Source organism: Dipodomys spectabilis, unplaced genomic scaffold, assembly GCF_019054845.1.
Source record: "Dipodomys spectabilis isolate Male_0828 unplaced genomic scaffold, ASM1905484v1 ptg000121l, whole genome shotgun sequence".
Lineage (NCBI taxonomy): Eukaryota > Metazoa > Chordata > Mammalia > Rodentia > Heteromyidae > Dipodomys > Dipodomys spectabilis.
Genome location: NW_024870798.1, coordinates 6770764 through 6796075, shown reverse-complemented (window position 1 = coordinate 6796075; position 25312 = coordinate 6770764).

The following is a 25312-nucleotide window of genomic DNA, read 5'->3' as shown; positions in this document are numbered from 1 at the left end:
AAATGGGAGGAAGCTAATCAAAGAGTAATACAGGAATTGAGACAGCAGGAAGAGAATACACAAAGATCACTAAAGGCATTCATGGAATCCATTAACAAAAAGCTGAAGGAAGTCAGGGAGCCCACAAAGGGAATGCTGAATGGAACCCAACAGAAGAAATGGGAGTCCAAAGAACGCTTAACCAATCAACTAAGTGATTTGAGAACAAAAACTGAACACCAAATTATGGAAGTAAAGAAATTCATACAAGACCTAAAACAGAGCTTCAACAAAGAACTTGAAGCCATCAAAGCTGACCAATTAGAAGGAAAAGAGATAAAAAAACAAAGTAGATTGTCTTGACAGCAGGTTAGACCATGCAGAAGATCGAATCTCAGGGATTGAAGACAGCCTAGATATTATAGAGAAAGAACATACAACTATCCAAGACAAGTCCAAGAAATATGATCGATCTATCCAACACCTGGAAGACAGCATCAGAAGGCCTAATCTAAGGATAATGGGTGTAGAGGAGCACCTAGAAACGGAAGTCAATGGTCTAGGAAATTTGTTTAACAGGATCCTAGCAGAGAAATTCCCAAACATGCAAAAAGATAGGCCTATTCAGATACAAGACGCTTTTAGAAACCCAAATAGACCAGACCAGAATAGGACATCCCACTGTCACATTATAATCCACACAGGATCAACTCAGACCAAGGAAAAGTTCCTTAAAGCTATCAAGGAGAAAAGATTAATCACCTATAAAGAAAGACCATTAGAATCACCTCAGATTTCTTAGCAGAGACAAAGCAAGAAGAGCCTGGAATGATGTATGCCATGCCCTCAAAACAAACAACTATCAACCAAGAATAGGGTACCCAGCTAAACTCTCCTTCATAACTGAAGACCAAATAAAAACCTTGCATAGCAAAGAAATATTGAAACAATACATCTCCACCAAACCAGCCCTACAAAAGATTCTTAAAGATGTCCTACACATAGAAAACCAAGACCACGATAAAGTCCCAGAAACTGTAACCAAACTGAGAATCAAAAACCATAGGAAAAACCCAATTTTCGCAGCCCCCAAGAAGTTGGATAACATGGCAGGTACTCCCAAATACCTTTCAGTCCTATCTCTTAACGTTCACGGACTTAATTCTCCAATTAAGCGACATAGACTGTCTAGTTGGATTAAAAAAGAAAATCCTTCTCTCTACTGCCTTCAGGAGTCACATCTTGCCGGTAATACCAAACACATTTTCAATGTTAAAGGTTGGAACAAAATCGACCAAACAAACGGCCCCCATAAAGAGGCGGGAGTTGCAATCCTAATATCAGATAAAATAGACTTCAAATTAAAATTAGTGAGAAGAGATAAAGGAGGTTGCTGCATACTAATTAAAGGATCTCTCCTTCAGGAGGTTATAACAATTCTAAATATCTATTCTCCAAACAATGGAGCACCTAAATTTATCCAAGAAACACTACTTTCCCTCAAATCCCACATAGATCCAAAGACATTAATTGTTGGGGATTTTAACACACCACTCTCCCCACTAGATAGATCAACTCGGCAAAAATTCAACAGAGAAACTACAGATCTAAACAGCTTCATAGATCAACTATATTTAACAGATATCTACCGAGCATTTCACCCAGCAGCATCAGAATACACGTTTTTCTCAGCAGCACATGGAACATTTTCTAGAATAGAAAACATTTTAGGCCACAAAGCAAACTTGTCTAAATTCAGAAACATTGAAGTTCTACCTTGCATTCTCTCTGACCACAAGGGAAGAAAATTAGAACTCAACACCAAAAGCCACCAAAGAAAGTCCGGTAACACATGAGGCTGAACAGCACACTGCTGAATCACGAGTGGGTCATGGAAGAGATTAGAAAGGAAATTCAAATGTTCATGCTATTCAACAAAAATGAATACATAAATTACCAGCTCCTCTGGGACACAGCAAAGGCAGTACTCAGAGGCAAGTTTATAGCCCTAAGCTCCTACATCAACAAATTGGAGAGATCTGAAACCAACAATTTAATAACACATCTAACCCTCCTTGAAAAAGAGCAGCAAGATAAACCCCAATCCAGTAGATGGAAAGGAATATTTAAAATTAAATCAGTATTAACTGAATTAGTATCGAAAAAACCTATAGAAAGAATCAACAAAACAAAGAGTTGGTTCTTCGAAAAACTTAACAAAATTGACAGACGCTTAGCAAATCTTATGAGAAAAAGAAGAGAACACACCCAAATTAATAAACTCAGAGATGAGAATGGGAACATCACCACGGAAACAATCAAGATTCAGAACATTATAAGGGAATACTTCTCAAAGCTTTATGCTAATGAGTTTGAGAACTTGACACAAATGGACCTTTTCCTAGCAAATATTGATATGCCAAAACTAAACCAAGATGAGTTAAACCAGCTTAACAGGCCCATATCAAGCATTGAAATAGCAACAGCAATAAGAGACCTCTCAGCTAAGAAAAGTCAAGGACCAGATGGTTTTACAGCAGAATTTTACAAGGCCTTCAAAGCAGAACTCACACCAATACTCCTCCAACTCTTCAATGAAATTGAAAGAGAAAGTTCACTACCGAACACATTCTATGAAGCGATCATAACCCTCATCCCAAAACCAGGCAGGGACTCATCAAAGAAAGAGAACTATAGACCCATTTCTTTGATGAACATTGATGCAAAACTTCTCAACAAAATTTTGGCCAATCGACTTCAACAATTCATCCACAAACACATACACCACGATCAAACAGGATTCATTTCAGAAATGCAAAGCTGGTTTAATATACACAAATATTATCATCACATCAACAGCAGCAAGAATAAGATCCAGATGGTTATCTCAATAGATGCAGAAAAAGGATTTGACAAGCTCCAACACCCCTTTATGATGAAGGTTTTGGAAAAATTATGAATCCATGGAACATTCCTCAATACAATAAAGGCTGAATATGACAAAACTACAGCCAGCATTATACTTAATGGTGAAAAATTAAGCCATTTCCTGTTAACTCAGGAACAAGACAAGGATGGCCACTCTCCCCAATTCTTTTCAATCTAATATTAGATGCCTAGCTACAGTAATTAGTCAAGATGCAGGCATAAAGGGGATCCAAATAGGGAAAGAAGAAATAAAACTCTCCCTCTTCGCAGACGACATGATCTTGTATTTAAATAACCCCCTAGACTCCACTGCCAAATTACTCAAGCTGATTCAAAACTTTGGCAAAGTAGCAGGGTATAAAATTAATCCCCCAAAATCAATGGCTTTTCTGTAGGCCAACAATGAGAAAAGTGTCCCTGAAATTAGGAAAGCAGCTCCATTTGTAATAGCCCCACAAACAATAAAATTCCTAGGAATTAACTTAACCAAAGAAGTGAAGGACCTCTGTGATGAAAACTTTAAAATCTTGAAAAAGGAAATCAAAACAGAACTTAGAAAATGGCAAAACCTCCCATGCTCCTGGATTGGAAATATTAACATCGTGAAAATGGCAATACTTCCCAAGGCTATCTACAAATTCAATGCGATACCTATCGAAATTCCAACCTGGTTCTTCAAGGAAATAGAAGACACAATCCAAAAATTCATATGGAACAATACAAGACCCCGAATAGCAAAAACGCTCCTCAACGGAAAGAACACTGCTGGAGGAATATCAATACTAAATTTCAAACTCTACTATAAAGCCATAGTAATCAAAACAGATTGTTATTGGCATAAGAACAGACCTCAGGACCAATGGAATAGAAATGAAAACCCAGAAATGAACCTACAGACCTACAGCCATCTAATCTTCGATAAGGGAGCTAAAACAATAGAATGGAAGAAAGACAGCCTCTTCAGTAAATGGTGCTGCCAAAATTGGTTAACTACTTCTAGAAAACTAAAGCTAGATCCTTATATATCACCCTGCACCAGAATCAACTCCAAATGGATCAAAGACCTTGAACTCAAAGCAGACACTCTGAAAACATTACAGGATGGAATATCAGAAACCCTAGGTCTCCTTGGCTCAGGCCGAAATTTTCTGAATAGAGACCTAGAAACACAACAAATCAAAGAAAGGTTGGACAAATGGAATTGCATGCAGTTGCAGAGCTTCTGCATGGCAAAGGACATAGCTAGCAAGATCAATAGAAAGCCCACGGATTGGGAGAAGATCTTCACTAGCCATACAACAGACTAGGGTTTCATATCTAAACTATACTTGGAACTTAAAAAGTTAAAAACCAGTTGTTTAAGGATACAGGTGGACCTGTTGCAACAATGAGAAGTACAAGATGTCATGTCCAAAACGAGCTTTACAACGTTAGTGCGGGGGGGGGGGGGCGGGAAAGGGAGGGGAAGGGGGGGAAGGAGAAGGATTGGGATTAGGGGGGGAGGGGAGAGGCTGGGAAGGGATGTGAAGGGTAAACAAAGGAGGAGGCTGCAATGCTTGGTAAGAAATGTACGCATTATCCTGCCCATGTAACTGTAACTCCTCTGTACAGTATGTTCACAAATAAAATTAAATTAAATTTAAAAAAAATTAAATCCACCAACAACAAATCCTCAAAGAAACAACTGCCCAATAAATAAGTGGGATAAAGATTTAAAGATAAACTTCTCTGAAGAAGAAAGAAGGATGGCCAATAGACAAATGAAGAAATGCTCAACATCCCTAGACATAAAGGAAATGCAAATCAAAACAACATTGAGATACCATCTCACTCCAGTTAGAATGGCAAAAATCAAGAACTCTAACAACAACAAATGCTGGAGGGGATGTGTATAGAAGGGAGCCTTACTGCATTGTTGGTGGGAATGTAAACTTTTTCAACCATTTTGGAAAGCAATACGGAGGTTCCTCAAAAGACTTCACATAGAGCTCCCCTATGACCCAGCAGTCTCACTTTTGTGCATTTACTCAAATGTTTACAAACAAGACCACAGTAAATCTACCAGCACAACTATGTTTATTGCAGCATTATTTACCATAGCTAAGATATGGAACCAACCCAGATGCCCCTCAGTATATGAATGGATCAAGAAAATGTGGTATATATACACAATGGGATTTTGTGCCTCCATCAAAAAGAATGGCATTGCCCCATTTGTTAGGAAATGGAAAGGCTTGGAAAAAATTATATTAAGTGCAGAAAGCCAGGCCCAAAGAAACATAGGTCCCATGGTTTCCCTTATTTGCAATATCTAGTATATGTATGAGTCAAGCGGAAAAGGTCAGATAAATTGATGGTAGGAAAATGAACCCTTAGATATGTATTTTAATGTTTTTTTTTCTTTCATGCTTTTGTTTCTAACGCATTTATAAGATTATTTCTTTGTTGCTTTGTATGTCCCTCCCCCACATTATAACCCCTGCTTTCACTATATTTGATGTCAGTATAACTTGTGGAGGAGATGGGAAAAACAAGTCGTTTAAGGATACATGTGGACCTCTTGCAACAATGAGAAGTACAAGTTGTCATGTCCAAAACGAACTTTACAACGTCAGTGCGGGTGGGTGTGGTGGGGGGAGGACAACGATTGGGACTGGGAGGGGAGGGGGGCGGCTGGGAAGGGATGAGAAGGGTAAACCAAGGAGGAGGCTGCAATGCTTGGTAAGAAATGTACGCATTATCCTGCCCATGTAATTGTAACCCCTCTGTACAGTATGTTCACAAATAAAATAAAATTAAATTAAAAAAAAAAAGAGTCGGTGGGATTTATGACGGGGTGCAGGAAGTATATGTGTTTCGGATGTGTGTACAGAGCCTGACACTCTCATAAAACTACTGATGTTTTTATTGAAATGTATTCCACGATTTGGAAACAAGAGCGATTTTTCTGTTCTTTATTATCCATTTATGGGCATTGAGGGAGTCAGAGATATTCAAGAAGAACAGGGAAACAAAAGCAGCATTTTTACTCTGTGATACTGTATTCACAATGAGCTATACCACTGTGGATAGGGACAGGAGGAATGGGATTGTCAAACAAGAAATGAACTCATTACCTGACTTACAATATGTTTATCTGTATGTACACTCCCTTAACAATAACAATTTAAAAAATACAGATTGATGATTTTCTCCTCCAGTTTTTGTAGGTTTCCTTAAGACTCAGGCCCACCAATGGAGTTTTTGAAGGTCAATTTATTTGATAATTAACATAAAGACATAATCTCTTAAGAAATGTTATAAAACGTATTTCATTTTTAGTACTGGTTTCTCTTTGAGTGGCAATTCTACATTTTGTTGGAAGAGCTAATGTTTTACTTTCTGTATTTAGTATTTGTCAGGTGCTGTATCTTGGCACCCTGCCACTACCCAAAATGGTAATCAACCTTTGAAATTAATGTACTTGAGTATGAGTTTCATTTATTTATTTAATTTATTGTGGTGGTGAACTCTGGGCCTGGTCACTGTCCTTCAGCATTTCAGCTCAAGACTAGTGCTCTACCCTTGAGCCACAGCACCACATCTAGCTTTTTCTGCTTAGGTGGTGCTGTGGAATCAATCCTAGGGTCTCGTGCATTCAAGATAAGCTGTCTACCACTGATCCACCTCCTCAGCCCCTAGTACTGGTATTTTTGTGCGTGGGTCTATCAAGCAAACCTATTGAACAAATGCATTCATTTGAAACTAGACATATTCAAAATTATGAATTATCAAATATTTTAACAAATAAAACAGTTATCATTGTTACTAGGAATTGTTTGTCTCCCCACTCTATAAACATGGAAGAGGTATTTTAAACTAAAACTACAAAATAAATTTTAAGATATTGGTGCAAATAAATCTGTCCAGGTGTTATTACATTAAACAGAGAATTCAAAATGATTTTTCTTCATGAATACAGATATCAAAGGTCTTATAATGCTTATTTCCAATTGCAAATTAAAGGGAAAATCAGTCAGGAGTTAAAATTTATATTGAATGATAATTTTTGAAGAAGAAAAAACGATCCTAGATAACAGACTAAAGACAAAGCAATATCAGATCCTTATATGCTCAATAATAAAAAGTTTTAATTGAAAAATTGAGCTGGAATGTGCACATTAGGCAAAGGCAAGCAATCAGATCATACAACCAACCAAAAAACACCATAATTATATCTCAGAAAAAGGAGACAAGCTCAGACCAAGGCTCAACATCCTTATCCTTGATTTCAATGATACACATACACATACACATACTCCCCTCTACACACACACACATACACACGCCCACACACACAAACACACAAGAATGTATGCAACACCTCAACCTACTCACATCCATTCACCATCAATCAAAGATCTTCCTGTAGTATTTGAAACTTTAAAACTTTCAAGTTTTGTAAATAATTGATTACAGATGCGTAAGCAATTATTTTCTGAATAGACTCTGCCATGGAAATGAGAGTTCATGATGGTTATAACTACTTAAACATCTCTGAATCTTGAATTGAACAAGAGACAATTAGAATTTTGGGACTATATTTCTACCAGCTATTCTTCAAAGGCTTAGTAAGAAGTTACAAAATCGAAAATTAAATATCAAATTAATACAACTAATACTTGTGTAAGTGAAGTGAAAGACACTGATCAGAGACCTATGCTGTCTCCATTTCTAAGCCGGCTGCACATTGTGGAACCTTTGATTCTGCTGGGCCAGGCCCACAATTGTCTTCCCCAGAGCAGTGGACCTGCTGGGTTTGGCACTGGGAGCTGTGTGGAGAGGAGGGAAGGCCGTTGGGGGTTGTGGATGGGGGTAGTAGGGAGAGTATGGGAGGCCCTGGCAGAGGCTGGTGAAGGGAGGAAGGAGGCAGTAGGCCAATGGCTCAGGAAGCAGCAGCCCCAAAGGCAGCTGGGTTCTGAGGAGTGTCTGTGAGGTGTGGAGTTTGGCCCCAGGGACCTCGTGGCTGGGTGAGGAGAAGAAGGAGTCTCAAATCCCACCCAAATAGGCAATGAGAAATGAGACATCCAGTGGCTGAAGAATTTCAAGAAAAAAGGCAGGGACTTGTCAGTGCCTATAGGTACGTCCACAAACTAAGGCATCAATCTAGCTTGTGGTTTCAACTATTAAGATGAGGTATTGTTTGTATACATAGTGATAATTGAATCTTATTATTAGGGAGCAGAAGGGAGCAATAGTCTTTAGAACCATAACACAGACATCCATCTTGTCTCCAAATCTTAATCTTTTAGTGTCCAACAGCTCGAACTTAAATAGTCTTGAGATAATAACTCATACCCTTGTCTTCTCTTGACTCTTTGACCTTTCCAGAGCATAGCTCTCAGCCTTTTGATTGTTATTTGCGATGGCTTCCCAATCTATCCTTTTCCAAGTCTAACAGCTTGACTTCAGAATCCCTCACAAGTACTGTGACAGATGTGTTATTTTGAAAACTATGTTTTCTCAAGGATAGGTTCAATTTTTAAATTTTATTTTATTTCAAAAATACTGTACAGAGTGGTTACAGTTACATTAGTAAGGTACATTCCTTATTGAATATTGTTACCCACTCCATTGTTTTTCTCCTATCCTTTCCCATCCCCCACACCTCCCCCCCACCCCAAAGTTGTAAAGTTCACTTCTGATATAGTGTCTTTTGAATATCATTGTTGAAATCTTTGGACTTCTTTTAACGCTATAATTTTTCCCTTTCCTTCTCCAAATCAGATAAACGTATATACAAAGTTGAAGGTACCAGAATCAAGACAGAGATTGCCAGGGATAAACCAATGGCAAAAGACAAAGAAGACAAATGAAATAACATAAGATATAGATGTTCTACTTTACCGACATGAAGGTTGACATCTGAAAAAAAAAGACTTTTTTCCATGTCGGAGTTCATTTCAATTAGCATTATTTTGTAAGGTCAAATGTACATAGCTCTGGAACCAGCAATCCCACTCCTGGGCATTTGTCGAAATGATCTCAAGCTAAAATACACTAAATCTACAACTACGTTTCTGGCAGCATTTTTAGAACCAATCAAAATGCTCCTCCATAGACGAATAGATCAAGTAAATGTGGTATACATACACAAAGAATTTTTTGCTTATATCAGAAAGAATGACAAAGCCCCTTTCATAAAAAATGGAAAGATTTGGAAAACAATCATATTATGTGAAGGAAGCCAGACTCGAACAAACATAGGTTCCATGATTTCCCTCATTTTATTAATTAATATATGCTTAGGATAATCCTAAAACTCTTAATGTTCCTTTTTTTCTCTCTCCCTCTTCCTCTCTCATTCCATTTGTGTGTGTGTGTGTGTGTGTGTGTGTGTGTGTGTGTGTGTGTGTGTGCATGTGTGAGCGTGCATGCACGCACACACAGTAATTAAACTTGACTCGGAGCCTCAAAATCTTGCTTGGTTTTTTCACTCATAATTGAGTGAGTCTGTACTATTTGAACCAAGGTTTCACTCTGCTTTGATTGAATAATTGAACATAAATGTCTCATGGATTGCTAATCCAGCCATCTGTGAACCATGATCTTCCAATCTCAGGCTCATGACTATCTAGGAATAGGGATGAGTCACTGGTATCCTGTATTGTTTTTTTGCTTTGTTTTGTTTTTGTTTTTTTGTTGATTTTGTACATCCTAAACCAGTAAGGAAAACAAATCATTTATAATCAGGACTATTCCCATAAAAAATGTGTTGTTTAAAGATTATCTTAATAGGGGCTGGGAAGGTGGCTCAGTGGTAGAGCACTTGCCTTGCATGCCTAAGGCTCTGGGTTCGATTCCTCAGCACCACATAGGCAAAAAGAAAAAAGCCAGATGTGGCACTGTGACTCAAGTGGTAGAGCACTAGCCTTGAGCTGAAGAGCTGAGGGACAGCGCCCAGGCCCAGAGTTCAGTCTCCACGACCGGAGCCCCCAAAAATAAAAAGATTATCTTAATAATGTTATGCTTTTGCATCCACATTATGTGATTTGATTTTTTGCACTCTATTGTTGCAAACAGTCAAGTCACTTATATACAATTTGAATCTTCTTGTCTTGTTTTTATTGTTTGTAAGGTGTTTCAAAACAGAATTTATCAAGTTTTAATTGCACTACTGAAGCAAGACCTTTATGATTATTCAATGTCTTGTGAATTGTAAGTTCTTCACTTCTGTGGCACCATATGAGTACAGGTAGTTTCCTATAATACATTCACATAGTTTAGACCTCAATGCTATGCACTCTTCTGCCACATATGCAAGGGCATCCTTTGTAATTCTCCTTGCATTTTCACTGTTCTTGTCTCTCTCTCCCATGCTAAGTCCTGTGATGATCTTGTTGATTTTCTCTCTGTTACATTCATCTTTACATCTTGGGAACTACTGCTATGCACTACTGTACTTCTGTCCATTCTCCTTGTGCTTCATCTTGTACCCTTCTCACAGCGGAGGGCCAGAGATTGGGGATATTTTTTTCACTCTTTTGCTCATACATCTATATTTACTTTCTATCAATACATTCATTGAATTCTTTCTGTAAAGTCTAATGTCTTGGAAATGATTACTGCATTTTCATGACTATGTTATTTGGCATTAGAGAAGAACATAGGTCAGTAACTAACTTAAGTAAAAGAAGATTGCAATCAAGATTCAATAGATGTTGTTCATTGGATAATATTTACTTCATGGTCTGCCTGCCTGCTTCCTTTTCACTCTTTATTTTTCAATGTAGCCTTTTCTTCTGGAAAGTATTTATAGGCCTATCTAATGAAGAGCAATTACTACTGTAATTAGTCATTAACTTTATTCCAACATCATTTCATAGATCCTTCTGAGTTTTTCAGGGTCTGTAAAATAATGTTTCACATTCTTAGATATGTTTTAACATCGATGCATCCAGTGATAAAGTCACATTGCTTAAGTCACCATTTTGATGACTGAAAAGAAACCATGTTGCAAACTCACTATATGATAATTTTCTGGTTTTAGATTCTTTTAGATTAGAATTGATACTGGAGAACGAACATTCTGTGTACAATTTTATATTTTCCTAATTATTTTTGTATACTTTCCAATATTGTATAAAGTTAAAACATTACTATTTACTTAGTTTTAGGATTTCCAAAGTGGTCAAAGTAAAAGTTCTATTCATTCACAATTTTAAGACAATATTGTCAATTATGACCAAGTGAGACATTTTAAACTTTTATTTGAGGTACTTAATGTTGGTGCTTGGGAATCAATTCTAGTCCTTCATTTGTCTTAGTCTACTGTGTGCCTCTGAGCCTGATTTGACCTGTGGTTTTATTTTCACTCGACTGGAATAAGGAAAAATTTCACTAGGAAGGAATTATTACTTGGTTACTTTCTCCAGTAACTCTCGCATACATAAAAGTTATATAAGTCTACACTGACAGAAAATGATGTTCTTATGTGGTATTTATTAGTGGTAACTGTTTATTTTTTGTAGACACACATTTCACTAAGTATTGCTCCTTTCCTATTCACCCTTCCCATAAAACTTGACTGGATCCACTGGAAACCCACTTCCAGGAAGCTTCCTCTTTAAAAAGCCTAACCTTAACTAACGTACCCCCTGGTAGACCTGCTATAAACTTTCAAAGGCCTGACTGCAACCAGACTCCTTCCTGAAAGCCCTCCTCTACAATAGGGAAATCCCTCTTCCACTCCACCCTTTCCTGGAATCCCTGTTCTGCAACACCAGAAACAAGGCCACATCCATATCTCCTTCCATGTCCTGCTTTACTGCACCAAGAACCCAGCCTACATCAGGGTGGTCCCTCCAATGCCCACCTCATCCACCAGATACCCCGCCCCTAACTACTCTAGTCCCTCATAGTCCCATTGCTCCCATATTCTAGTACCTCCAAGCTCCTCCCATCCCTTTTATACCCCAACTACAACCAGCCTTCTCCCTCAAGCTCCTCATGGTTTCATCAGTAATTCAGCCCATAACTAGCCTACTTCTAAGTGGCCTAACCTCTCAAACACAGCCCTGAGCCTACCTCTTCCCACAAAGCCTATCCTGCTATACCAAAAACCCTTCACCTCCCTATAACTGCCCTTGAAGCCCCGCCTTACTTGGCCAGAAGCTTCTTGCACAGCCCACCTCCTGCCTGGAAAGCCAGCCCTGCTCCAACACAAGCCTCTCCACCTCCCACATCTATTCTCTCAATGTCCTGCCTTGCTCCACAGATAAACCCACCCACTATTGGCTCCTCCCTCAGATCCACACCCTACTACACCAGATACCCTTCCCATAATTATCCTACACCATTGCAGCCCTTCCACTCCTTCTCAAAGCCCCTCCTCCAACTAGCCCCATGGCTCCAAACCGTGCCCTGCTCCTGAAAAACCCCACTAGGAAACCCCCAGCACACTATGCCATTTCTGGACACCCACATTGTTCAACTGGAAATCACTGCTCCATTTGGCCTCCTTCTGGAAGCCTAGAAAACCCCCACCACATTGTCCCATCTCTCGACACCCACATTGTTCCACTGGAAACCACTGCACCAGTTGGCCTCCTTCTGGAAGCCAAACCAGGCTCAAATGTAAATCCTTGTCCCTCCATAGTCCCTTTTGGAAGATTACTTTGCCGTACCTGAAACCCTGTCCAAAGTCCATGTCCTGCCTTCCAAGACTAAAATCCCCACCCAAACTTACTAATCTTTTCGTAGTGGTGACTGGCTGCACCAGGAACCGCATCCTAACTAGTCTAATGCACTGGATCATATCACTGCTCTCACAAAGCCCTGGTACTGAAAAACACCTCCATACATTGTGATTACATTCTGCTCTACCAGAAACCCCACCTCTACCCTAATACATTTCCCAAAAACCTGCCATTCTCCACCAGAAACCCCACCCCTTACTAGCCCACGTCTTCCTAGTGTTACCCTGCCCTCTCAAAGCCAGACCCTGAAAAGCCTCACCCTCATATCTCCGCATTCCTGAACCAGAATCCCCACCTTCTGTCAGCCTCTTGCCTCCATTTCCTGCCCTGCCTTATGGGAAACCTCACCCTACATATCCCACAAGGGCTCACAGTGCTCTAACTGCACCCCTCCTCTAAATAACCTCCTCCTTTATAGCCTTGTTCTTTCTTCTAAAAGCTCTGCCCCAAACAGTCTCCTCCTCAGTGACTAGTCCTTGCTCCATTGAAAACCAATCCACCTGCCAGGGCTCCACCAGAAATCCCGCACTACCTTCATCCATGAAGGTCCCATCTAGTAACTTTTATTACAAATGTGATTTTATACTGTCCATAGAATTCATACTAATCAATATGATAGGAAAGCAGTATTGCAAAAAGGCAACAACAATTAGATAGCTCTTAGATGCCTTAGTCTAGTTTGGGATTCTGTTACCCGGTAGATACATATTGTGTGAAAATGTGTGAAGGTGAATCCTCTTATTGGAAAGCATTCTTTGAAATATCAGTAAGGTTTCATGAGTGATCATTTTATTTCTAGAAAATTCGTGCACATTTGTGCCCATTAACTTAAAAAAATATTAGTTATTTTAAATCCTCTGGTTTCGTTGAGAAAAGAGTGTTAGTGTGTTAAAAGATGAGTATCAACTCATCTCTCTAATGAATAATTTTGGATTTGCTAACCTTAATATGTACCAGAGATTTTAGTAACAGAAATTCTCTACCAGAATCCACTTTGAATTTCCTCCTTCCACTAAAGTGCCCTTTGGAAATGTTTGAAATGAGATTATACAGGTGAAATGCCAGAAATAAAATGTATTTGAGATCATAACAAAATTATGATGAAGACCCCAACCAATATGCTTTTTATTTTCGAACAAAAGGAACGTAAGCCTATTTAACTATTTAACTGCAGACTTTCTGAAGACTAGAAGACAGAAATATAAGAAATGGCCTGTTATACCATGGTTCTGAAAACAAAAACAAAAGAAAGAAAGATAACATAATGAGATAGAAGGGAATGAGGAATTTGTACATGTGATATATAGTGTAAAAAATACACTGATTCAGGAAAAAAATAATTTTGGTTGAGGTGTCTTGTTTTTCAATATATTTCATTGTAAATATTGTTCTTTGTTAAGCTGTGACTTAATATAGGTATCAGCACGTATCTGCCCAGGTAATTCTGTTCTTAGTCTATATCATCAATTCAAGATCATCAGGATGAAAAACTCCACACACCTTAAGACACACCTGCAATAGCATTAGACATACCCTCCTATTTGTCCAACAGTGTAAACCAGACCTGTGTTTTACCGAGCTTTGTATGTGGTATGGTATGGTTTATTCAGGCTGAAGAGCTAAACTAACTCCAATTTGAGATTAACCCCACTATCTTTTGCTAGGCTTCCCTCAGAGTAACCTCAAGAGAAAGAAAAAAAAACACAGGCTGCCACCAGCCCTGCCCACCATTAAGAAAGCAGAGCAGTTGCCCAAGTATTCCAGGAACAGAACATACTAATAGTCCAGAAAAAGGGCAGAGCGGTTATTGTGGACTCAAAATAATCATGTAACTATTTGTGTGGAAATTCCTTAAACTTGTTTGTTTAATACTATAAAAGCTGTGCTGATTTTGTGCTCGGGGACTCTTAGAATCACCGGTTACCTGGTGTGTGGGGGACCAAGCTTAAGCTTGCAAATAAATGACTCTTTTGCTGTTCACATTGGTCAGTGTCTCCGGTGGTCTTTGGGGGTCCCAAGTCCATACAATATTTCTGGGGGCTCATCTGGAACCTGCCTCATAGGACCCTCTAGACGCCCCACCACAGAATCTAAAAAAACCCAGCTCTTAAGTCAAGGCATTGCTGTTGTATCTATTTGGTTGCCAGCAAGTTCTCTATCTGTAATTCTGATTTCCTGAGGGGTTTATACTCTGGTTGGCAAGGTGTCTTGGTAAACATGCTATAAGATTGCCAATGAGGTCTGTGAGTAGACATCCCCAGGCCTCTCTGGGTAGATTGCTGTTTAGGATGGACATTTTTTTGGGAAACTCTAAGTCTGTAGACTGGCACTTTTTGGTTGGCAATTTGCAAAGCTGCAATGTGCCTTTGTAAGTTGTGTCTTTGTGTTGAGGGTTCTGTTTGTCATTTGGGGTTTATCCAAGCCTTAGGTCTTGGCCCAGGGAGGTGGAAGTATGGGGTAGAATCTGCCAGTCTGAGGGGATGGCCTCTAGGGACTGATTTCCCTTGCCCCAAAATTACTTGGACTTCTCTTCCTCCTTGGAAGGCCCCTGGGTCAACAAATGTTGAGGAGATGTCACCCCATTCACTGAGATCTGATTGTTCTCTGTTGTATGTTTCCGGAGATAGGGAAGTTCTGGTTGAGAGTGGTAGGCTCACTCAGCAGACTCTGAATTCAGCTAGCTGAGTGAGAATGGCACAGAGTTCTGGTAAGGATACATCTATGTTAAAGACATGACTATTTAGATTGAGATATCTAGGTAATGATTAGAAATTAAGAATAATGATAATATATTTAGACTGGTCTTTTATTCTACTTTATGATAGTAATAAAATGATATTTGTAATGATTATATAAAATTACTCTTGTTTTGTATTTCAGTTATAATAAGTGATAAACATTTATCAATGATTTCTATAGGAAAGGATCATTTCCTCAATGGTATCAATTCTTTTGTAATTTCAAAACAATTAAGAAAATTATTCCAAGGCTGGTTTGCTCTAAGACTATATTTGTTTTCGTGTTCTAGTTTTCATATGTTCGTAGAAATTAAAACTTCAAAAAAATCAATGGATGCTAGCCAATCAGGAACATCTTCAGAGATACTAACATTGGAGTTGTTTAAGTGGAATTGTTTTATTTCATTTGTTATTTTCACAAATAACTCAACATGATTGTGTATTTTGTTTCTTTTCACTGCTGTTGGCTCTTATCTTGAGAATACTTTTTTCCTAGCAAAGTAGAGAAAAGCATTTGGATTGAGCAAGTAGCATATAGGTTTCATAAAATGCGGATGCATAGATTTGGGTCTTTTGTCATTTGCTAAAAGTTTCTTCCAGAAAAGGTTATCAATTACTTCTAAGTGATGCATAATCCCTAGATAGTCCAGTTATCACATACACTTTTTGATTGAGTTATCTCTGCATAAACTCAAAAAAAGGACCAAAAACAACCCTCAAAATAAACAGAAATCACAACACCAAAAGAATCTTTTCAGGTATTCTGCAATTTGTGTGAAGTGTTTTTAACAATTTTTTTTTTTTGCTGACATGAAATTCACATGCAATATATTATCTCCTTTTATTGTATACATTTTAGTGCTTTGGAAGTGAATTGTACAATCATAGGTTTTCCAAGCCTATGTTTCACAAACTTACATTTCTTCAACTAGAAATGCTGTAAATTTTAGAACAGATATTAAAATAGATATAAAATTCAGTTACAGGAATTTGTCCAGCATATATCCTCTATAGTGTGTCTTTTCAAATTTGTTTTGGAGGATTATTTCCAGGGTCTCACACATACTATTCAAGTGCACTGTCAATGAACTATATTCCCTGTCCAAACATTTTTTTTTTACTTCTCTTTAATACATACATAGAAGTGTAATGGCTGGATAATATACAATTCTCTTTAATCTTATGAAGACTTGAAAACTTGCTTGCTAAAATGATTGCAGTATTATACAAATCATTGTGCTATGTGGAGTATATCAATTTCTCCACAAATGCATTACTATATTTTGTGTCATCTTTTTATATTATGGTCATACTAGTGAGTTTTCGTTTTCTTTTTTATTAGATACTAAAGAGGAGCTTATTTCATATGTTCCTCCTATTAACTACTAATTTACATATGTTCTTTAAGAAATTTATTTTTCGGGAAAAAATTTATATAGAATTAGAAGATATGAATTACTTTAGACTCAGGATCGTTGTAGCATTAACATTGCAGCATTAATAAATATGTGTCCTCTATCTGTTGGATATGTTTTCATTACTTTCATAGAATTATGAAAGGTTATCAGTTGATATTAACCAGTTAATTCTTGATTATCATTAGCCTCTAATGCTTTACATGTCAAATTTTTAGAAACCTTTACTGATCCAATGTCATGAATTTGTACATTTATGTTTTATACGTTTTTACATCGCACATTTAGTTGATAATCATTTTTTATTTTAAATTTTTGTATAAGGTTTGAGGTAGTAGTCAAAGATCATTTTAAATCTAGAGAGGCTTAGTGCCAATACACATTTAAGATTCTATTTTTATTTCATAAAGATGTGGCATCCTCTTCAAAATCTATTGACCATAAAACTAAGAATTTATTTTTGATAAATCTGTTATGTTCTTCTATGTGTCTGTTCTTTCACTATTAAACCTGGTAATAAGGTTCTAAACTAGTATGAGGGCTCAAGCTACACTATTTTACAAAATCGTTTTGACTGACCTGTATTCCTTGAATTTACATACGAGTTTATTGAACAGGTGGACCAACATTCTACAGAGATATCTAGATGTTCGATAGTCACTCATATTTTGCACCTTGTGAAAACACAAGACGCCAGATATTATATATAGAAAATTGTCTTTAGAGAATACTTGAAGCATCTAAAATTAATTTAGGAATGAGTTAAGATTTAGTTAACACTATAGCATAATAAAGTTGAATGATAACGACTTGAGCTGTACTACAGAGGAGAGTGAGAGGGGATAGAATAGAATGATGGACCACATAGGAGATATATGTAATTGCTATTGTGTTTCAAAGAACAGAAAGACTTCAGAGAAGAGAAGGAGGAAAATAATCAAAGTATTCTGAATCAAGTTTCTTTTTATTCCACCTAAAAATGTGGACTAAGAGTAAGAGAAGATGGGAAAAAATAAAATAGAAAATAAAGCATTGTATAGACCTGCTACAATATAAAGAAATTGTAATAGGAATATGATCACTAATTTCCAAAAAATAAAAGAAAGACTAGATGAACTCTAAAGGCAAAAAAGAATGAAGAGAGAAAAGAAGCAAATTAAAACCTTTATCAATAACAAACACAAGAGTTTGGAAGTAGAAAAGCAGTGGAAATATTCTAAAAAACAATAAAAATTGCTATCATGGATAGAATATGGATCACATTTTATCATATATAATTTTGAAAAAAAACATACTAGGCATGAAAATTTAAAAGTCATAATTTAAAACAATATTTACATTTTAACTAGACAGTACAGTTCAGTGGTAAAAACTTGGCCCAGCATATGTGAAACAGTAGAATGATCACCTAAGCATTACAAAGTACACAAAAAGCACACACACACACACAAACCACATAAACACACATACACACACAACACATGCACACATTTGGAATATTGATATTATCATATTAACAGAGTAAATTATCACAAATAGTAAATGTTGGTTAACATATTGAATCATAATATTGCTTGCACTATTTAAAATTTAGTAGAATAAAATAGTCACGATAAACTGGATTCTTATAGATTAAGTAAATTGAAAATTAAGAAATAGAAGACATGACAACCTTTGCAAATAGTTTTAAACAATAAACATTTTGAAACATGTATCCTTTTATTTTTTACAAAAGATTGATGTTATTGGAGTTTTAACTCAAGATTTAGAATATGATAACCAGGTGCTCTATATCGAGCTAGGGATGGCTACATCTCTATTCATTTCACTCTGGATATTTTTTGGGGGTCCTGTCGTGGGGCCTGAACTCAGGGCCTTTGTGCTGTCCCTAAGCAATTCAGCCACAGCACCATTTCCAGCTTCCTTCTTTTTGCTTATGTGGTGCTGAGGAATCGATCCCAGGGCTTCATGCATGCAAGGCAAGCACTCTACCACTGAGCCACCCTCCCAGCCCCACTCTGGATATTTTTGTACTAAGGTCTCATAGTTTCTCAGGCTCTCCCTATTTACAAACCTTACTTGCATTTCCTATCATAGCTAGAAAATGGAAGCCTCAAATAACCATGCCCAGGTTAAACTTTTTTTTTTAATTCAAGTACAAATATTTACAAAAAAGTCACCAGGTAAATGAAGCCTTTCTTAATAAAGATTGTGCTTCTTGAAAAATATAACTGGAAAATGTTTAGAACTTTAAGAAAATAAATTTATTTAAATTCACCAATCATATAAAATTAAGAAAATAATCTTAGAAATTCACATGTTAAATATTATTAAAGCAACATATATGTGTCTGAATAATTTACATGTGTAAAAATCATGCAAAATTAAATTAACTAATCCTACAACTCTGAAAAAAGAATCACCCAAAAAAAAAAGAAAATAATTAAGTTCAAAATTTGAAATATAGAAAATAAAATGTACTCTTTAGTTGATTTAAGTAACTGTAAACCCACCGTATATCAATTTTATAATAAAAAAATGCATGAACAAAGAAAGCAAAAGTATCCATTGATCAATAGCAACAGCAAAAGCATCAGTAGTTGTTTGAGTGTACAAAAAAAAATCGATGGAGTGGATAACAATTTTTTTTCCATAAAAAATGTACTCATTTCCTTACTTATGTAACTGTAACCCCTCTGTACATTACCTTTGCAATGAAATTAAATTGAAATTAAAAATAAACCAAATAATATACCAATTAAGAATTTGTAGAAGCCATCGGTTAAAAACCTTGTAAAAAACTTCCCCAAGTACCCGAGGAATATACTTTGATGATACTATTTGAATACTTAAACTTCAGCAGAGAAGCCAAAAGTTTAAAAACTGTTACAAAATAAAGTAACAAATCAGAATATATTACTATAATAATCATTAGATGAATTTTTAGTGGTAGTGAAATATTTAAGGAATGAGGCAATTTGCCATTTCTTTTCACTTAATACGTGAGAAAGTATTTGCTAGGTCTTTTAAAATATATCATATGTTAATAAAGAAACTATTCTTTCACATCATATGATAATCAGATAAAGATTACATTTGAGCAAAGAACAGATTGTAATACGTTTTTGGATGTTAATGTATATACCTATTTTGGTTGTGGGCAATTATGGGGATTTCAATTTGGGGTATAGTTCTTGCTAGGCTGGGTCATATCAGTGGTAAATTTTAGGATAAGTGTTCCCCTTTCCACAAGAACATGCATCTGATCTGTCCTTTTAGCCTTCCCATCATCAATGGCATCAGAGTTGCACACCAACTTTCTAGCTTCCTACCTTAGCTGGCCTTAATCCTGCAGTCCTTCCAATGTTAGTCTCTAGATACTGCAGGATGGTGGAAATGATCCAATGCACCCAGCTATAGATTGAGAAGAAAGTCCACTAAAATTTGGCCAGGTTTCTGTTCTCAAGCCTCCTAAGTAGTTCAGAGTACAGATTGGAGCCCCTGCTGCCAAGCAGTAATAGTATTTTTAAAGCAATTAGACATATTATGACTTAGGCTTGTGATTACCTCAGGAAAGAATAAAAGAGCAATGAACCATACAGTACAAGAAGAATTTAGCTAGCTACTCAGAGGCTGAATCAGCTTAGCTAGCTACTCAGGAGGCTGAGATCTGAAGACCACTGTTCAAAGTGGTAGACCACTATCCTTGGGCACAGAAGCTTAAGGATAGTGCCCAGGCACTATCAAGCCTCAGGAATGATGAATGCATGCATGAGCACATGCACATGCACGTGTGTGACAGGCACGTGCACACACACACACACACACACACACACACACACACACATACAAATGAGTATTTCAATGTAGAGTTCTTTATATTTTTACCTTGCTGTACTTTCCCTGTATTAGTTCACCAATTGACAAAATCAGCTAAGCACCTATTTACATACAACTCATCATGTTTCTCTAAAGTCTACTCTCTTGGAAGCCTGAATTTATTTGACCTAAAAGTAAATTATGCAGGAGGTCAGTTCATTTCCCTCAACTCTGTAGTGTTAGGAGATTGTTTAGGTTCTTCCTAGCAATATGATTTTGTGAATTCCTGCATCCAGCAGCATATTTCTTTCACGAGAAGGGAAGCCTCTATCAAACAATTAGTAATAGATTTCTCTCCTCCTGGCAGTTATCTGTAGTTTTATTATCTTCATATAATTCATGATCTGTCTGTTTATGCCAAAGACGCCTGTGAAAATAAGAAGACCCTTCTCAGCGCTTAGCATTCGTATACCATTCATAGATATGAAGGTGTTTAAATATTACTTAAATTCTTTTGGACCAAATAATGTTCACCTTGACTATCTTGAGAAAGAAGAATTGGTTTCTCAGCATTTTAGGTAAGAATGTGAGTGAAAGAAAAGGAAAAGTGAGGAATAAGTCAACACATACATTCAAATGAAACAAAACAACACAAGAAAACACAAATTAATTCAGTATTCAAGAACATGCAGGAAATGAAAAGATTTTTTAAAAGCCAGCTTTGATAAGCTTATGAAAATCCTGACTATATGGGAGTCTACTGTTGTGAGGCTAGTGGATAAAGCCCAGACTGGACAGAAAGATCTATACACTATGCCAGGCACCTGTTATTCTAATTTCCAGGAAGAATAACATCAAATGTACTGTGCCCATGATCATACACAGTAGGAATCCAGATTCTATCTGAAAATTAATCAGGATAATTTAGGGCTGGGAGCCTGTGGCACTGTGGCTCAAGTGGTAGAGGGCTAGCCTTGAGCTGAACAGCTGAGGGACAGCGCCCAGGCCCAGAATTCAAACCCCATGACCAGACCCCCCCCCAAAAAAAGGTGATGGCTTTTCAAGTACTTATATATCAACTGAGTTACCTTTGTGTAGCTAATGGGTTTAATATAAGCCTCGCTTAAGAGCTACTTCTAAATTTCTGCAGCTCAAAACTTCCCAAATGAGGTCTTACTGGCACAAATGTCTACCTGACCCTTTACCCTTCTTCATTGTAGGAACTGACCAACCAGAATATCTTACCCTGACAGCATAGATTGTCTTACTGGAACAAAACTAAAATGTTACAAGGGATCATAGAGAGATGAACAGTTCAGACAGAACTGTTCAGACTAGAAGGTATTTTATAAAAATGTAATTGTTTATTATACCTACCATTTCAAAAGTAGCTAAAGTCAAAAAGATGAAAAAATTGTTCATATGCATGATTACCTAGTGTCCTGGCCTGTCTACCATCCAACCAGGCAGGAACTCACACTACTGACTTTCTATCACCAAATATTTCCATAGCTCCAGGAGAAGTCCATATATTTCTCCTAAATTGATAATATTTAATCACAGTGTTTCCTCTTGCCTCTAGGCTGTACATCTACAAATGATAAAGCATTAGGTCTAACTCTACCAAACACTGAGATACAGATAATGAAATAATACTTTAAAACAGAGTTGCTTTTGATACCCTAACCATAACAGAAAAATGCAAAACATTTACTTATATTATATATAGTTATATATTTTATATTTATATGTGCTGATTTTATATTTCACACAGTAAATCTTACTAAAATTAATTGATAATTTGACAAATAAATTGATATTTATGCCAATAAATAGATTGGAATATAAATAAATAGGTTTAGAATATATATTAGGGTATAAAAAGTATCAATGCAATGTCTTTGGTATAAACTTGTGATAAGTTCTAAGTGTTCTTGGTCTTTTGAATTCACATGGTAAAAAAATTTGTTGTTTTCTTCTAATCTATAAGGGATTTTACTCTGCTGTTCTCTTTATTGTTTTAACTCGCTGGTTCCAAACTGTTTTTCTCCATATTTCTGAAGCATTCCTACTGATTATACCCAAATTTTTCTGACATGATTTCTAAGATGTATTATTCTTCTGCAGGACCCACAGGTCCTAGGATCCCATGTCCCAGTTATCCCCATCATGAGATAACAAGGGCAAGACTCCTCATCTAAGCCCATGCAACATACCAAAAAAAAGTAATTGAAAATCCATCTCAATTTCTCATTTCCTATAATATTTCAGGGCCCCAATTCCTTAAGACACAAAAAGTAGCAGTTAGCAATTGTGAAGTGCAAGGCAACTTAAAATGAAAGATGATATCACAAAATCTGAGAAAAAGTACAGTAATTCAAACTTTCAATTTACAAATGACCAGCCCATATGAGTGAACAAGATCACAAATGTCACAAGATTATTTTTAATACCCCTTCCCTAATGATTAATGAAAAATTTCAGTCCAGAGTAAGTAGGCCAAAAAATATTTCCTGGAACGATAGATCCATAATTGGTCTACCCAGGCTAGGTAAACGACTTAGAATTCAAATATAATTCAGTAAAACATTAATTGAGAAGGTCATTAGTGCTTCAAAACATTGGTACTTCAGTAAAACTTGGTTCGGTAATATAAAAATGTTGTCATTCTCAAACCAATGATAACCTACATTTAATCTCCTGAAAGTATATTACTTTTCAAACTTTTTTAAATCATTCACCAAAATAACATTTGACAAGTAGATGATACTTAGTGACATTACAAGGTTTTCATGTGTAGGGAGCAAATTACAATAGAGTTGATTTGTTTATCTAGCACTAATGCCAACAGGTTCAACCATTCATTAAAGTGTAGAAATAATACCCCCCCACCATTTGTCTTGTCCAGTAGGTGCCTTCCAGAAATGTGTTAAACAGATCAGCCACCCATATTTCAAACCCAAACATTAGTTAATAAAATAAATTTAATCACATAAGGTACATTTCAAAAAGTCACGAATAGTTCCCTTATCATATGTTGTTTTATGTTTTTCCCTATCTGTCTAACATAGTAAGAAATTTGATTTTAAGTCTTGAATATGGGTACTCTTCAAAGATGTGATAAATAAAATCTGTCTTCTATTTCCATCATATTCTTCTATAGTGGTAAATTGTAGTTTTCTTCTTTTTGCAAAACATGTAGGTAGTAGAAAATAGTATCCCATGTAAAATAAAATAATCGCAAAACATTGTACAAAGCCATTTATAAAAACTGGTAGTTAGAAAGACATTGTAAGCCATTTTTAAACTTTCTTGTTGACTGAAGATTAATGTACTAAATGGATGAGAATAAAATCATGTCTAGGTGCTTCATGTATCCAGTATTGCAAATTGTTATTGCAGATGAATGAAATATGGAAATATAAGCTGACATCAGTTCAAGTATATGCAAGATTGAAACTCCATGGAACGTATATAAACCTTTCAAAGTAATAACAGACAGTTTAACAGAATGACTATCAGGAAGTTGAAACCAGAGAGGAATAATTGTAAAGACATAGAATGAATGAAAAATGGAACAAGAGCCTCCATCAGAAAGATTGACATTGCTCCATTTGTTAGGAAATGGAAAGACTTGGAAAAAATTATATTAAGTGAAGTAAGCCAAGCCCAAAGAAACATAGGTCCCATGAATTCCCTTATTTGCAATATCTAGTATATTTATGAGTCAAGCAGACAAGGTCAGATAAGGTGATATTAGGAAAATGAACCCTAAGATATGTATTTTAAATGTTTTTTTTTTCTTTCATGCATTTGTTTCTAATGCAATTATAAGATTATTTCTTTGTTGCTTTGTATGTCCCTCCCCCACAGTATAACCCCTGCTTTCATTGTTTTGATGTCTGTATAATTTGTGGAGGGGAAGGGGAAAAAACCAGTCGTTTAAATAAGGATACAGGTGGACCTATTGCAACAATGAGAAGTACAAGTTGTCATGTCAAAAACGAACTTTACAACTTGGGACGGGGGAGGACTAGATGGGGGGAGAGGGAGGATGGGAAGTGATGCGAAGGGTAAACAAAGGAGGAGGCTACAATGCTTGATAAGAAATGTACTCACTATCTTGCCCATGTAATTGTAACCCTTCTGTACCGTATTTTCACAATAAAAAAAGAAAAAAAGTAAAATGGAACAAGAGGCAAGTCAAGCTAGAATACTCAATGTACACATGTGATAAAGGACGTAGTAAATTTGAAATAAATCTTGGAGAAGGAGTTGGTTGAGAATGATAGAAGGAGTGTCTCGAATCCAGGAGCATTGGACAATTAGATGGACATATTTAATTGTAACACACTTGCACCAACTTCTGAAATTCAGTTAAAAAAACACAACAACAAACAAAAACACACAAAATCACAACCAAACAGCAATCTCTAGAGATTATGAATATGACCTCTCAAAATTTTAAATAGTTAATGAAGGGAATTCTTGGGAAAAGCAAACGAAGCTCTTCAAAAGGGCAGTTTGGGGTAAGGGAGAATTTTGAACAGATTTAAATAGATTGTCTAAGGTTATAAATCACCTATATCTGCTGCAAATATTTTCTTCTGTGAGTTTTCTTTGTCTGAACTGGAAACTCCAGTCTTGAGACACACTTGATTTCTTGTGAAGATAGAATGGAAGAAACAAGATCAAG